Raw genomic sequence first — 15,402 nt, forward strand, 5'->3', positions numbered from 1 at the left:
GCCGACACCGCGCTCCATCGGCAGTAAGGGCTGCGGGAGCAACAATGGAGGGCGGCGGGCGGGGCCTCGGCAGAACCATCTCCTCCTCCTCCTATTTTTTGTTTTTATTTTATCGCTATTTTTTTCCTTCCTCCCCTTCTCTCTCCCCCTCCTCCTCCTCCTCCTCTCGGCCCCTCAAACTTGGCCGAGCGGCTCTGGGGGCAGGGCACGCTCGCGGGCAGATAGCAGCGGAGGGGAGGAGCCCAGGTGTCCCTTCCTGCCACATCGTTCCGCCCCGTCCTGCCCCCAGCCCTCCCCTCCCCTCCCCTCCTCTCCTCCCCGCCCGCCGCGGTGCTGGGCTCCCGCGCCCGCCGCCGCCGGAGGGATGGAGTGAGGCGCGGGGCTCCGAGGTAACGCCGGGCGGCTCCGCTGCCTCTCGGGGTGGGGACGGGAAAGAGGGAGCCGAGCCGCCGGGGTGGGGGTTCGGTAAAATGTCTGCAGAGAATGGGGGGTGGGAGGTGTGGGGCTGCCCCAAGATGTCCGCTCCCCCCGTGGCTTCTGGGGGGTGAAGTTTGCGGCCGCATGAGCGTGGAAGTGTGTGTGTATGTGTGTGTGTGTGTGCGCGCATCCCGGCTGCGGGCGCACAAAGGCTGCGGGGCTGCATTGCTTCGTTGCGTGCCCCGGGAGCACCGCGCGGCCCGGCTCTGCCCCCGTTTAGCCCGGTGCGAGCGGTCACCCGGCCGCTGTAAAGCCGCGGAGCCGCCCGGCTCGGTCGCTGTTGGGGTTGCGCCGTTTCCCGTCCGCGCTGCCCGAAGAACCGGGGGTCGCTCCGTCCGTCCCCGGGTGCGACGCCCCGCGGCCGGTGGGGGGGGGGGCCGCGGGCTCTCCGGGTGCTGCAATGCTGCTTTTTGCCTCAGCGCCGATCTGAAATAGCGCGCGGCTCCGTGCAGAAATCGCTAATGCAGGGCGGTGTGGGAAGTGATGGTAACGATGGAGCGGCTTGGCGCTATCACGAGACGCGGCAGCCAGTGCGAGGCTCAGAAAAAGGCTTCAAATTTATATCTTCCGCGAGGGCTGGGCTTTAAAAATGTTCCATCGCGTTCGGCTTCGTCTTTGCCGTTCGCCAGGATTCCCATTCCCGAGCACACGCATTCTTGGCACGGCATTGCTCACCAGCAGCACCCCTACAGCTGTGACCAACATCTGGCCCTGCGCTTCTCCGCACTCTGCTCCTGGAGACACACAGCTCTGGGGTCCGCTCCGTGTCCTGTGTTCATTGTGCGGTGCTGTACATCTGTGTACGTTAGGAGAAAATTCAGTATTTATGCCTTTAATGAGGAGGGTTGTAAGGGGCCCTGGGGAGCTTGCTCCCAATTCTTGAGTTTGCAGACTGTTTTCTTCTCTTATATAAAAATTCAGAGAGAGTTTGATACGTGATGTCTATGAATTGGAGCTGATCTCGATCCAGCATATTGGCAGCATCTGCATTACCAGCCGGTGTGACTGCAGTGTGGCTCTGCTCAGCATCTGTATGTTACAGGTGGGTTGAGCCCCAGTCTGCTGCTTTGCATCCGCCACCACCCCCAGAGGAAGGTGGTGATGTGGTTCTAAGCAGAGGGAAGAGGTTGTTCCTCAGCTTTATGGAGCTCATCTGTGAGGGAGCTGAGTTTTAAAATCGATATGTAAAATAAATAGCAAAAAATGATTGCCAGAAGGTTATAAAAGACTCCATGGTTTGGATTTGCTGGATGACTCTTGGGCAGGATAAGCTGTTGCTGCAATCGGCTTTGGTACCAAAGGAGTGAAGTTGATAAATGTGACCCCAGACTGCGGGCTTTGCTGAGGTTGAGGAGATTTTGGGTTGCGTGGGTGCCTCCTGTGCTGGGCATGGTATATAGGGTGGGCACGGGGTCTGGGATCTGCCCTATTCCTCTGTAGGGTTGGTGGATGCTCTTTGAGTAAGGAGTGCATGAGCTCCTGAACTCTGTGCACACTCACTACTGGCGGTCACCAATTTGAGCTTTACAAGCCTTTGCATTCTCAGGTTCTCAGGATTTCATGTTATTTTTTAGAATAAGACATTGCTGATGTTTAGTTTTCACTGGGGGAATGTGAAGCCTGTAGCAGGGATGGACTGAAGGTTCTCCATGTCGGGATCAGTGCGTGCAGTGGTGGCTGAGCAGCCCTTCATTCTTGGCCAATAGATGGAGTGCTGCTGTCTCCAGGACCTCTGGGGGTGCAGCGATGCCTTGGCTAAATCACTTATTATCCTCTGCTCTTGTCTGAGGATTGACACAGCTGGCCTTTTATTTAAGGAAGCAATGATTTTGGGGGGGATGCATCTGCAGTGCTTGTGGAGTGGCTGGGATTCAATGGGGCCAGGCAAGTGGTGTGGGCTTACTGATGGGGCGGGATGGAATGGGCTGGATCCTGACGCTGCTGGGCTCATCCCCACTGCGTGTGGTGCTGGAGGTGAGCGTCGGGCCGCCTTCTTACAATTCTTGCTGCAAGTAAGACCTGCAGCAATCATCCTTCCCTGCCTGCTTCATAGGGCTGGCATTAGAATTAGAGTGCTTAAAAAAAATTAGCATAGGGAGCGACCTGCATGACCTTGAGCTGACACAGAAAGTTGCCTTTGCTAGCTTGAACAGGAGAAGAAACTGTTTCTTTGAGAAATATCCTGTAACTGTAGTGGCCATAGCAACGTCAGGCTGTTGTTTCTCTTGTAAGTCAATTTTGCAATCTCTTAGTGCCGTTGTTTCAAAAATGGAGTATGTCATTGTTTTGGTATTGACTCAGAAGAATGCAATCTATATTATTTGATAGCATTGCTTCCTGTTACATCACGGGCTTCTCTGTAAGCTCTGCTCTGAAATGCTAGTTGTTGTATTGTGGTAGTGCTGCTATAGTGCTGGCTCTCGGCAGGCAGTGTCTTCATGCAGCATTTTCTTGGTGCGTGAATTAAAAGCTCCTTGTCTCATAGGGAACAAGCAATAACTTATTCATTATGTGTTCACGTTCAACTCTGTGGCAAGCAGATCTATTTCCTATATTAATTTTGAGGACACTGGCATGGGGAGGAACTTTTGTGCAAGGTAACAGAAATCATGGTGCATCACAAATGAGAATTGGAGATCTTTCTTTTAAAGTCATCACAAATGTGGTTGTGTGGTGGATAGTTCTTGGACTGGATTAAGACAAACCAATTTTGAATTGCATCAATGAATTTGGTCAGGTATGAAAGTGCCTTCAATTATAGCTTTCTTTTAACCCAGACTACGGTGGGGAGGTTTGTTACTTCAAAATAAGCAGTAAACTGGAAAACATTTTGTACTAAGAAGTTGGGATTTCCATGGGATTCTTTGAGAAGCTTCTGAAAGAAGGCCCTTTAATTTGAGAGTGATGGTGTTTTCCTTTGTTTGGTTTTACCCTGCATCTTCGTGGTTCAGTCTATTTGATGTAGGTAACTGCTTTGCCAAGACCTTGGGAACGTATAACATTCGTTATTATATTTAATGTCATTCAAATGGTAGTAATGTAAACTCTGCTTTGCAGGGATGCAATCAGCTGGTACGAAGTGCTAATTAAGGTGCCATTATAATAGATTCATTCACTGTTGCAGTCTTTACCTGCTCTGATCTTGGATGGGAAGAAACTCTTTTTCTTGCCTTGTATTGTTTAACGTGTTAAATTCCTGGGGACTTCAGAGCAGCAGGGAGTTTCTGGTTGAGCTGGCAGGCTGAGGGCAAGGTCAGTAAATGGGCAAGCAGCTCTGTAGCTCCTCACCTTGTGTTCGCTTGACCTGCAGCAGTGAGCAACTGGTGGAATGCCCTTCCCCTTGTGCAGTCAGCATGCACTGAAGGTACTTCTCCAGCTGAGGGATTGCAGTTAAGCTGCTGTCAGGTTGCAGCTTGCTGCTTCTCTTCCTGTCACTGTGCTGCCTTGTGTGAGTCTGCGGCATAGCGTGGTGGTTGTTGTGGCTGGAGCTTCAGCTGAACGCTGGACTGCATTGGCCAAAGTGAGGGGTTCTGTTGAATTACTATGAAAACTCGTGTTTGTTATCTCAATCTGCATGCACCATATCTCGTCTTCAGGCTCTTTTTATTGTTGCATATGTTTAATTGTATTGTCACAGAATCATAGGATGGTTTAGGTTAGAAGGGACCTTTAGAGGTCGTCTGCTCAAGTGTGGCTGCCGGGAGCAGATTGCCTGTGAGAGCAATACATTTACTATTATTATTATTACTATTTGTTATGGTATTGTTATGCATGTCACCTGTAGCTATTACACTGAGTGTGACATTCTTCAGAGGTCCACCAGATCTGCGTCTTCCTGTGTTTGCAAGCATGTGGTCAGTGTCAGGTCTGACTGCAAGATGCATGGTACCAACAAAGCATTCCTGTACTGGATGGTAAATACAGGGAAAAACAGAAACCCTTGCTTATTGGATAAGTTCACTTTACTTGTGCTAATGCAGTAAAAATAATAAAGGCAAAATAGAGCTCAAAATATTTGTTTTCCCCTCTAAACATAGACTCACTTGGGGTGAAGAGAGGCTTCTATTTTGTCAGTTCTAGAAGTGTTGCCCTAACCCTGTGGAAACCATTTTGTGCTGAGATTGGCTGCGTGACTCAATAAATTTTAGATTAAGAGAAATCACGACTCCTGTGAAGATGTGTATGCTGGGGGCTTTCACCTCCTCCAGTTCTTTTCTGGCTATAGGGATTGGTCTTAGCTCCCTGTTCCAGCACTTCCCCCATTCCCTTGCAGATCCCAAGCAAAGGACAACCACAGGTCCAAGACTTTGGGTGAAGTTGGTTGGCCAACCTGCTGCTTTGCTGTCCTCCAAACATGGGCTGGGTGAGGACAGCCTGCAGGCTGCCTTTCAGGTCATGCATTGATGCCTCAGCATTTCAGAAATTGCCCAGTTCAGGTGCACGGCTCGGGAATGAACAGCAATGACTCACCCATATTTTAGTCTTTATAAATTTATAAACAAAAAACTCTATGCTTAAGGATTCATTAAGGTCACCAAGTCAAGTATTTGAAAGTTAGATAGTGCTTTCCAAAGAAAATATCCTGGATTTAAACATGAAATTTAAACTCTAGCATTGGAAAGCATACTCAGGAGCCTTCATGTCAGGAAGAGTAGGAGTGTTTTGGCTCAGACGCTGCACATCTAGCAGATACTTAGCAGAGGCAGCCTCAAAGAGGAAAATATGGAAAATATAAGCTGAAATATGAAATTGGAAACAGGCTTTTGAGGTAGAAAGAGTGGATGATACGAGGTGGTGCATCCAGTTCTGTGTGGAGCTGAACAGTGACGCTCCATTGGTGAGATGGTGACAGCCTGTGCTTTTTCCAACACAAATGCACAGCTATTTCCATTTCCATGAGAACTTGTGAACTGCATTAATTGCATCCTGGTCACTTCTCCAGGATCCTGGACAGTTCTAAAACAGGAGCGAGATGTAATTTAAGCCAGTTTGTTGTTCTGGTATACTTTCAACACACCAACCATGGCTACGTGCAGGACAACCTACTATATTTACCCTCCCAAACCTTCCAAACCAAAGTATCTAATTGCTAGAACATTCAGATTTCGCTTTGAGATTTCATGACATGGTACTCTGAAGAGGAAAAGATGTATTCTCTTATGGCTCTCCTTTTTTCCTTTTTTTTTTTTTTTTTTTTTTTTGGTTGTTGTTGTTTTTTGTTTTCCCAGATGTATTTATTTGCAGTTTCTATGGTGTTTGTGAAATATAGGGTGCAAGAAGCTGGTTTGTGTCTCAGATTAACAGCCGTCACTCCTTTGCTAACTGAATGCAACATTAGCCCTTGTGATGTAGTAATCCTGCCATAATAAATGAGTAAATAGTTAATGTGATCAAACTGTGGCCGTGCCTACAGGCCCATCGTCATGTTTCAGATCATGATTGTATTTGAGGTATTATGTTAGTTTGTCATTTGAGGAGTCTTAAGTCTTTGTAATGTTCACAGTTAGCCTATGGAATTTTGGCTTTGAATGGCAGCTTGCTTCAAATGCATGCTTGCCTAAAAGCATATACAAAAGCAAAACTCTTGTTCAAGAAATTCAAAACGGTTAATTTTTTTTCTGGCCCAACTGCTGGGCAAGAAGGCAGAAAGCTGAGATGTTTATGGCCATCAGCACATTCACTAAATGTATGTTGTCTACTGGGGCAAACTGTGCATTTTCATTCCATGGGCTTCATAATTTACTTATTCCTGAAATTCTCAAAGTTACAAAAGGATTTACATATACATGATTGTTTGGGGTTCTTTTTTTTTTCAATCCATTCCCATGAATTGACATAATAGCGAATACAAGTCAGATTTCTTGTAGGCATGGTGATTGGTATAGATTGAATATTCAGAGCTGTGTGTGTTGTGGCTTGTGTGAATGTGGCTTGGCATTCAGGGACATGTGTGTGCTTTGTGTTAAGTGGCTGCAGACCACAGAGACACAGTTGGGGCACCTGGCAGACCCCACTGACTGTGTGTGCATGGCTTGGAATGGAGCACTCCATCTTCTAAGGCAAAGTGTCCGAGGTGGATCTTTCAATAAAATTGTCATAAATGTTTTCATTGCAAAGGCTTAACTCTGAGTGGCTGAGGAAGAGACAGGAAGTTGTGAGACACGTTTCAGTGGTAGGTAGTGCAATGATTTCTAAAGCAAAGTAAGCCTGCAACCAGCACAGCTCCTTTCATAGGGTCGGCCTGTTTGTTATCGATCTAATCAAAATCATGGGGCTAGTGTTGAGGAAAAAATAAGATATTTCTTTAATTAAGAAAGAAAATAACAATCCAGCATAAAGAAAGCCAAGAATCCCAGTGGTCTGGCAGTCGGATTTTTCCCTTCCCTTTCAAACTTTGTTTAAATAATCTTGCAGCGTGCTAAGAGATTGAATACATCTGTATATCTCTGCGGGTTCTGTGCTCAAAACCAGGTTAGCTTATAAAAAAATTTATACGTCTTGAAATGAATCCAGGGAGCTTCCAACTTGAAACATGTGAACTCTAGACGATGTGCCTTAGCTGTATAAAGAATTAAGCTGTAAAACACCAGAGGTGCCTGGAGAAGTCACCCTATGGCTGCAGAGGGGCAGTGGGTTCCCTGCCTGTGTCAGATGTTTCCTTGGGAGCCAAGGACTAGGGGGTTAATGTGAACAGTGCTGGCGTGTGTGCATGCTGTCCTCCTGGTGCATGTTTGTTCAACTTAGCTGTTTTTAAGCATCAGTGTTTATAACTTTACATGCCCTAAGGCAAATCCTCCACAAAGCCTAAATGGCTAAGGCTGCTCAGTTCTCAACCATGTCTTAAGCCTGAGAATCTCCGAGTGCCTGGATCAAGATGCCATCTCCACCTCCAGCAGCCACATGCAGCGTGTGCGGTGTGCTGTGATGTTGTCTGCCAGAACTGTGCCCTCCAGCAAGGGCAGTCAGCCTCTCAGTCCTACGCCTTGTGAAATCTATGTGCTGCAAAGGATGCCAGATCTTCCCTCAGTTGGCAGGAGCACGCGATGTGGCCTGAGCCAAGGGAAGGGAGCGCTCAGAGAGCTCAGTGCTTGGGGGCAGAGGTTGGAGCTGCTCTAACCACATCAGTTCAGCTCACCCAGACCCAGGTGAGCTCCCACAGCTGGAAATGAGACTCCTCATACTTACCTGCAGTGTGCCCATCCAGTGGAAAGGACTCCTGTGGGTGCCCTGAAGACTGAGTGAAGTGTAGCAGTCTGGTTGTCTCCAGATTTGAATCTGGAGATCCTATCTCTCTGATGGAAAAAATTCACTGCGTTTCCTTGTTGAAATAGTCTCCTTTGGTGTTTAAAAAGATAACTCAGATATATTGCTTCCTTTCATATTAAGGTTGGATAATACTCTGCATAAGGCTCTCTGCTGTCTGTGAAATTATGACCAAAATGAATTAGCTCGAGTTGGGAGTAAGAATAACAGGGTCATATTTATAACCTGGGCTAGTTTTTAACAAGAAAAAAATAGCTTGAGGTTTGCCATGTAATGGGAGAGCCTGGCTGCTATCAAACATGCTGTAAATGTATAGTAACAGGTATTGTAGGCAGTAAATTTATCTCTGCATGAGAAACCTGACGTTGCTGCTGTTCCCAGGGGCTGAGTTGAGTCGGGCTGTTGCTGAGGCTCAGCTAACAGAGCTTTGCTTATATAGCGTGCATGTGGACGGGATGGTTCAGCACAGAAGGGTGACCTTTGCTGTATTTTGGTTTCAGATTTCACAGGGACCCATTTCAAAGTTTTTAGCTTCAATCCACACCCTGCTGGTGGTGAGCTATAAAACTCTCTTTGAAGGAAGTTTCTCAAAAAGAAAAAAAAAGAAAAAGAAAAAAAATCTGTCCTTTATTACCTTAATAAAGTTAGATAAAGGTCATTTGTTTACTCGGCATGTAATAATACGCTGCTGTCGCTGTTATTCGTCAATATAACTGATGGCTCAAAGCTGTAGAATTACCAGCTATAATGTGTAAACGTGTAATGCAAGTCATTCTTTTTTATGACTCTTCAGTTTGTTAGTTAACTTGAACAATGCGTACTGGCATATACTTATGCTGGGGCGACTATTATGGGTGACATGGTGTAATGTAGCGTCCTTCCTCCAAGGTTATTTCACCTTCTTTCTAAACTTTTCTTGCTTATGCTCCCTGTCTCTACAAAAACAATTCAAGGGAATAAATAAAGGTGTGTAAATGTTGTTTGTAGACAGCTCAGAATGAAAGAAGCCGTGGCTCCAGGCATTGGGGTGCGAGGTGGCAGCTCCAGTACTCCCAGATTATGTAGGGAAAAGGTCTTGTTAGAAGGGATGCTCGTTGGGTTGAAGGCAACGTTTTGGAGAAACTACATAGACTTCAAAATTATTTTAATTAAAACCTCCTTGTCCGTTGTTTATCTTGGCAATTCTTAAGAGGCTCAGAAATGTGTCAGAACCTTCCAAGTTTTTAAAAGCCATTCCTGTTATCTGATAGTTCGGAGTTTCCTGTCCTAGATGCTGGATTTGAAGGATGAAGTTGTCACGTAGGGGAGGAAAGCAAGAAAAATGGGGTTAACCAAAGCAGGACTTGCCAGTGTAACTGGTTCATAGAATGTGGAGGAGCAAAAAAGCTGACAAATATGTAGGGATAAGCATTGAAGCATGTCTGCTTGTTTTATTATCCTTAGACTGTATCATGCAGTTGTGTCTGTTAGGCACATGTCAGTGTTCACCTAACCCTTAATCCTGCAAGGAGGGGGATGTACAGAGTGTGTGTGTGTGCAGGCAGATGGAAGGTGTCCCTGCAAGTTTGGGTATTTCCCATTTTGTATTAAGTCCTTGAAGTCAGCTTGCTGTTGGAGTTAAAGGGACTGACTGATTGCCCTGATGTGCAGGTGTTAGCGTAGTGTATGGTCCTGGGCAGCACAAGGGCTCAGTGCTTGGGATGGGGATGGGGTGCTTTCCGTTACAACCTTGTCTTCAGTCTGCAGCCTTTCTGTACAGCGTGAAAGTCCACAGATAATTTTTCCATTGTAAATTAAAAAGGTTTTTGTATTAAGCAGCGTGTAACATTGCTCATTTTACTTTTCGGCTCAATTTCACGGTTATTGACAAGAAGCTGAGGCTAAATACCCCCACAGTAAAATTTCACTGCACCAGGTAGACCAAGGTATCTTGGTCTCTTGTGTTAACCATCTGCAATTTGTAAACCAAAGTGCTTTCTGGAGAGAAAGGATGGTGGCTTGAGCTTGGTTCTGGTAATGAATTTGTGGTTGTAAGACAACTTTATACTGAAGAAGTAACCAGTGCATTGAGGAGAGCTACAAATAGGCAGGTTCAGCCCTGCTCAGCTGCCTCCCAAAATGTCCCGCAATCAAAACTTGTGGTTTCTTTATGTGCTTTTCAAAACAGCGTTGGCTGTCTTTTCCTTCCGTCCAGGTTTTCAGCAGTTAAATGATGTGTAAGAATGCCTAGTGTTACTGCTAACAAATTTGGCACTGAAATTGTTTTAACAAATTTAATGCTGACTTTCCAAAGAGCAGAAAGCTGTTTGCTGTGAAGTTGACTGAAATTGTTCCAGTTCATCTCTGCAGGTGGTGAATGATAGGCATTCACAGTGTGCACAGCCGTCCCGTAGATAGCTCTGTGTCCTTCAGTGGGGTGTCCTCACTTTTTCCTGTGCCTTTTTTTCTTATTTATTTTCTGTTCCCTCTCCTAACTGCATCGTAGTGTTATCTCCAGAAGTTTGTGCTTTTTTTGGTTGGTGTGATGCGCAGGCTTCAGTGCAGATACTTAAGGAGTCTTATCAAAGTAATACTGGCTCAGTCAGAGTAAAGATGCTTTAGCTAAATAGACTGTGGCTGTGTTTAAAAATAACAGCCCTGGCTGTGTCAGCGCACTGGCCGACCTGGTTTCGATGTGGGATGAATCAAAAGAGAGAGGCTGAAGTTTCCTGAGTTTTCGCCATGAATCACCCAAAGGCTCAGCATTACATTGGACACCATTTAAATGCACAGATCCTGAGCGTAGAACCTCTGCCTCTCACTTACATCAGAGCTACAGTGCTTTCCTGCCTGGTTTCAGGCTCTGTCCTCTGGGTTTGGGATCACGGCCCTTTTGTGCAGAGAGAAAGCGATGCAAACACCCCGCTGTACCGCAGCCACTGCATCCCATGTAAGCTCCTGCAAAAATATACCGTGTTTTTTGAAAATATATCTGAGGCTTGTTTCATTTTTGTCTTCTTGTGGTTCTTGTTCTGTGGGGTTTTCTTTGTTTTTTTCCTTCTTGGCAAGGAAGACAGAGTTACATTCCCGTACCAAGAGGAAGGGTATTGAGCTATCTCATAAAAAGATTTATTATCAAACGTAGCTTTTCATTTTGCCCACTGGAATTTTCTTTTTGATTTTTTTTTAAGCCATACCCAGATTACTGGCTTCATTCATGCAGTCTTTGTGCCGACTTAGGATGCTGTCTTTGTTAAGTTATAGCTCCTTAGGGTTTTCTGCTACAGAGATTTCTTCAGTCAGGGGAAATGAGGGTATAATAAAGAGGACCCGAGGACCGGACGTAATGATTCTATATAATTGAAACAAACAATGCCAGATTTGGCTGATGCTAGTTTTCCCATTTATTTATTTATTTATTTATTTATTTATTTATTTATTTATTTATTTATTTATTTTTAATTGGCAGTTGCTTGTTTTGCTTTTAGCAGAGTTTTAGACTGAAGGAGCGTGAATGTTTGAAGTAACCGAAAGACCAAGAGCAGACAGTTCGGGCAATACGTGCCATCACTGTGTCCTGTCTGTATGCAGTTACCCTGAATTCTGGCTTACTCAGGAAGCCCCTTTGATTCAAATGCCACTGGAGCATTAAATTCAGCAGGAACAGTTGTTCCTAATATCCAACCTTTCCCTCAGACTCCAGTTCATTTATGTAACTGAACTCCTTTTCTAACCTTATTTCCTCGCTGCCCGTGTTAGAAGCAGCTCCCTGCTAAAGCAAAAGCCATCACATTGGGCTTTAGTGTGTGTAGTGCATTGGCAGATGCAGTCTGGACATGGAAAAACACTGTGCGTGATCTGAGATGAGCACTTGCAGTATGCTACTGCAGTGCATTGTAGTTCTATGCAATGAATGCAGCGTTTTTAATGGTTCCTCTTTTCTTTCCCCTTGTACCATATATATGTACAACGCAATGAGATTCTTGATGAAAAAAGAAGCTGACAGAAAGGTTAAAACTGCATGTTGCTCCTAGGGTAAACTTCTGGAAATATTTCTGTGGACTGTAGCAATGGATGTTATGTGAGAGAGAAGAAAAGTTTGCCCTGAAGTGCTGAAATTATTAAAGCATTTGTAAAAGTGGGGTCTGTCTGTAGCAAGTATTAGAACAGCCATGTTGGTCCTGCAGGTGGATGAGTGTAGGTGCATGTAAAATCCTGGTTACCTGCAGGCAGCTGTGGCCTGAGAGGTACCGTGCTGTGTAACTCAGTGAAAGAGTGAATGTTACAGCTCACATCCTTATGTTACTTGGTTACGCTGCAACTCAGTTTCCTGAGCAGTGTGTTTAGCAGGTGTGAGGTTCTGATACCTCATTTGCTTTTTTCCAAAGTAACGTGGACCTACTGAAATGTGCAGTTGTGCAGCTTACTAAATAATCTGAGTTCTGTCTTTGCATCTCTCGCATCAAATATGCCAGGACTGTGTTGTAGCACCTCATGATGTTTGTGGGATTTGCACTGGGTGTGGCTCCTCAGCTTTGTCTGGAACTGTTATAGAATCATAGAATGGCCTGGACTGAAAAGGACCTCAAAGATCATCTAGTTTCAATCCTCCCCTGCTACATGCAAGGTGCCAACCACCAGACCAGGCTGCCCAGAGCCACATCCAGCCTGGCCTTGAATGCTTCCAGGGATGGGGCATCCACAACCTCTCTGGGCACCCCCTGCCTCCATCTGTAAGGCAGAGGAAGGGAGAAGCTGTTTGGTGTCCTTAGTCATATCACCAGTCTGAGCTGCCTTCTGGAGAAATCTGTTGATGAAGGAAGCCTTTCAATGAGGCAAATCCAACCCTTAGCTGGCTAATTGGGGTGCCCCATTAGGTCAGTGTGAGTGACCCCCTCATGTTGCTGTGCCTACACACACCTCAGCAGGATCCAAACTCTGGGTCCTCTCAGCTCTTTAAGGCTGGCACAAGTATGTTTAGTTCTCAGCTGGTTGTTTAGATTGCTGTAATATTTAATTAATCCATCTGCATATTGGCTTAACCTATGGAAAGACTCAGGCTGTGAGGGTTTTTTTTTAATTAACTTCTTAATATAAGCTGTGCAAATGCTGCAGTGTTATCCTTTGCTATTGAGGATGTTTGAAGCCCTCGCTGATGTGACATCTGCTGGCTGGGGACAGCCCATAGTATGAAACTATTGGCATCCAGTAAACGAAAGGGATTTTGCTGTTGACTTCAGTGTGGTCAGAATCCACCTGAAGGTGTTGGGTTCCTAAGCTGTTCAATTTGTTTGTGTTCCCTCTTAAGAAAATACACAGACAAGCATATCTTCATGTGTTTCTACCAGCCTCCATCCATAGGTTGAGGAATGCAGGTGCTTCTAAATGGCAGTGTCTTCTGAAAGAGTTCCGCAGTTATATTTTTCAAACCAAGAGGTAATATGGGGATGGGGACTATTTTCAGTCATTAATTGAAGTGATGCCGCTGATGGTTACTTAACCTTACTTCAAGTTCTGTAATTGCAATGATAAATACATTGCCAGCACAATAACCTCAGTAACTGTGAACCACTTTGGGATTTTTACTAATTTAATTTTGTCTGAACATGAATGTAGAGTGAGAATAAAATGATTATGTAGAGAGAGTTTTCTTCAACTCTGGATTCAGTATTCATATGAATACGAATTCATATGAATTCTGCTTCCGTGAGTAGAGTTATAGTAACCATTAATGGACTTCTCAAAATAAGCTCATGAATTGGGGCAGTGCTAGGGAAGTAGGTAGTGAAGAAGCTCAGTCCAAGCCTAGTTCTCACCTGGAAGGTTTCTCTTTCAGAGCAGATGCAGGAATGGATTGCTACAGAGCAATGTTTCCTAAGCAGCATCTTCAGTTTTTCATAAGTAAGGGTAAACTTGAATTGTTTTTATGATATGATAGAATTGTGAGAAGGTGAGGGTGTTTTAACATTCTAGCTCTAAAAACTTTGTGTAAGAGAGTTGGAAAAAACATAGAAGACAAGTTAAAAGATTACATATAGAGAGAATTTTCCCTTAAACATTGGGTTCAGGGTGTAGGCCACATCTGTAATCGTGTTTTTAGAAATGAGTCCATATTAAGCAGACCCTTTGCCAACAGCATCTGGTTACACTTTATGTACATGTTTTCTTTCATAAAGAAAGCAAACCATATGACATAACCCCAGTCAGATAAAAATGATTGTTTATAATACTTTGCTTATTTATATAGCACCACAAGATGAAATATGTCTTCATCATAAAAACTTCACAACACACTACAGAGGTGGGCAAATGACATCTGCATTCCCAGATGAGTGGCTTGGTGTAATGTGGGTAATGAGGTCTGCTTAAAAGAATATAAAGTTAGGAGCTGAGTTGGTAATTGAATGTGAGCCTTATAATCTCAGATGCCTTCATAGGTTGGGTTCCATGTGCTGTGGTGGCACTGCAGTATTGATGATGCTCCTCTGAAACATTGCATGGATTCAAAAACCATGAATGCAACAACAAAACCTTGAAGATTGTACCTTTGAGTATAAGTAGCAGCCTTTAGTGCAGCTTGCTGCTAAGAGTTGAGTTTGGAAGCAGTGATCTGCTTTTAATAAAACAGACTGTGCAGCAGTTGTTGGCTTGAGTTGCTCAGACTGATTTCAACAGGTTGATCTTAATGATAATGGGAAGGTAGCTTTTTTTGCTTGGGAAAAGCACCATCTCTGTGGGTTTAGTGAAGAGCTGCAGCAGGGACCAGCCATTTAGGTTAGGTTTAGAGAGCAGTAGAAAGAAAAGAACTGGAAATCTAGTAGCAAAAATGTCAATGAGCAGCAAGCACCCCCAAAGCAGGAGGAAGGTATGTGGTGGGACTTCACTCACTGTAGCGCTCATCAGCATGTGTGTGTTTGAAGGATTTTTTGGCTGTGTATGGATGATTCTGTACTTTAGATTTAGGGATGTTTGGAAGGGAAATTTTCCATATAGGCCAGCAGATGGTTGGTGCAGTAATAGTGTCTTGTTTCAAGAACTTTTATGCCCTCTAAGGTCTTATGTGCCAGCAAGGGATGTCGTGGGGAGGATGGCAGCTGTCATCTGCAATAGCGTATATTTTGTCCTGTGATAGGATCCCAATAACAGTCACTGGGAGAGGACATTCTTAAAATTTATGCTTAAATAAAATGCCCTTGTGTGCTTAACAGTCTTCATCCGGGGTGTCTTACTTTGGACTTTCAATAGATTATTTGTTAGTAACATCATTTCATTTTATTTTTTTTACTTAGTAATGAAATGATGTTGTTTTAGGCTAAATTTTTATTGCAATACCAGAACAAAAGAAGAATGTGAACACTGTGGTTATTAGAGCCATTAAAATAGAGCATCCTAATTAACAGAGCTAAATATGACTCAATTACTTAATGTAATTAGCAGAATATATATGACTTTTTATTTATTTATTTATTTATTTTTAATTATTTCTAGGCTGGAAGGTTTTAGCCAAGCACGAGCTTTTGCTGTGCATGATGACCCTGTAAAGGCTTTTGGGACTCTCTCCAGCTGGCAGCTTGGCACTGCTGAACAGATGTGGCTGGTCTCTGGAGATCTGCTCTGTACTGCTGGCTTTATTAGTTCCTGATGTACATATTGATTTGTGGGTCCAAACAAATGTAAATAGTC

General features: G+C 44.4%; 1 protein-coding gene across 3 annotated transcripts in view; it reads left to right on the top strand.

The window, feature by feature from the left end:
- The first annotated feature begins 279 nt into the window (after nt 1–279).
- The window catches only part of ADD3 (adducin 3), an 86,668-nt gene continuing 71,545 nt past the window's right edge, over nt 280–15,402 (top strand). The window contains exon 1 of one of the 3 annotated variants that reach the window (XM_015867162.2): nt 280–389. The gene's annotated coding sequence lies outside the window, so the exon portion shown is untranslated. The remainder of the gene's footprint in view (nt 390–15,402) is intronic. The other 2 variants (XM_015867166.2, XM_015867165.2) reach the window with 2 other exon arrangements.

This window comes from Coturnix japonica, chromosome 6, assembly GCF_001577835.2.
Source record: "Coturnix japonica isolate 7356 chromosome 6, Coturnix japonica 2.1, whole genome shotgun sequence".
Taxonomy (NCBI): Eukaryota; Metazoa; Chordata; class Aves; order Galliformes; family Phasianidae; genus Coturnix; species Coturnix japonica.